Below are 1,524 nucleotides of genomic sequence, written 5' to 3' on the forward strand. Positions count from 1 at the left end.
TTTTTCCTTCCGCGAGAGGTACGACAGTGCCTCTCGAAAACGGCTTCCGGGAAGGAAAAAAATGCTTTCGGTTCAGTTTTTTCGTGAAAAAAATTCATTAAAATCTATCAACATGGGATCTAGTTTTAAAGATCTCGATGCGAGAAATCCAATGATAAAAACGGTTCGAGATTTGGATGTACGGTTTAAAAGATAAAATCATTTTGAATAGACCGATCTACGAAAAAGGGAAAACTCCCAGGTTATGACAAGTGACGCACATGCAATGCGCCAATTGTGACGACCTAAGAAGATGGAAGTGATCTTTGAAAGAAGTACTCCTCAATTAGTGATTTTCAAACAAAAGATTCGATTTGGGAAGGATTCCCGAACGAACGAATAGGCCGTGCGCTAATACTGCCGGCCCATCGATCACGATTCAGTCAGGCCAAAAAAAATGCTAGCACAGCCCTTTTGCTACTGTTGCACTACAAAAAAAGCCCAAAACCCATAGAGAAAAAACATAACACCCTTGTGAACAGAACCTCACAAATCGATTTGCCATCATATATAAAATGAAATTACCTATTATCTAAAAAAACATATATAACAACTAAAGCTGCCATCATGTTCAAGATGGATCAAAACATAAAAACTTAACAAATACTCCCTCCATGTCAACATATAATTCGCCTTTTGACACTACCATAGTGTCAAAAATGTCTTATATTTTGATGCACAGGAAGTATGTTTTAAGCCACGTCGGCACAAGCAAGTTATGTTTCAACTTATGTTTGCCACTGTTTCATATAAAAGAAAGATGGCAAAAAAGAAAATTTGAAAACAAGAATGTGAAAGAGTCTAATGAAAAAAATTCACCATATAATCAAAATTGCAATAGTATACAATTTTTCTACAAGGTTCTTTTTAACAAAGTTGTCATGTTTCAATTTTTTTCAAAATAATAATAATTTATGATGGTGTGTGCGATACAAGTTTCCATGGTGGTGTACACATGAAGGTGTAAAACAATAAGTTTACCATCGTTAATAAAATTTCCCATGGTCTAATCATACATTTTTGACCATGTTTAAACTAATAAAATGTCCATGGTCCAAAATATAATTTTACCATGGTCTTAAACTACAGAAAAGTAGCCATGGTTCATTTTTACCATGGTCTTAAACTATATATATATATATATATATATATATATATATATATAGGGAAAATCCATCCTACCACCCGGTGGTAGTTACTCCATATGTCTCATATACTACCATGTGGTAATATATATACTACTTTATCATTTTAAATATATTCATATACTATATCTAAGATATTTCAAAGCAAGTTACATGAAAAAATTATATATGAACCCATAGTTTTTGTTATTTTTGTGAAATACGTACATATTTGTACGTAAAAAAGAGCATACTCAAAACATGGTATATACTACCTAAAAATTAGTATATATACTACCTAATCATTGTTATATACTACATACTACACGTACATACTCTCAATTTTGATAGATACTACATA

This window comes from Triticum dicoccoides, chromosome 7A (assembly GCF_002162155.2).
Source record: "Triticum dicoccoides isolate Atlit2015 ecotype Zavitan chromosome 7A, WEW_v2.0, whole genome shotgun sequence".
In the NCBI taxonomy this organism is placed as follows: domain Eukaryota; kingdom Viridiplantae; phylum Streptophyta; class Magnoliopsida; order Poales; family Poaceae; genus Triticum; species Triticum dicoccoides.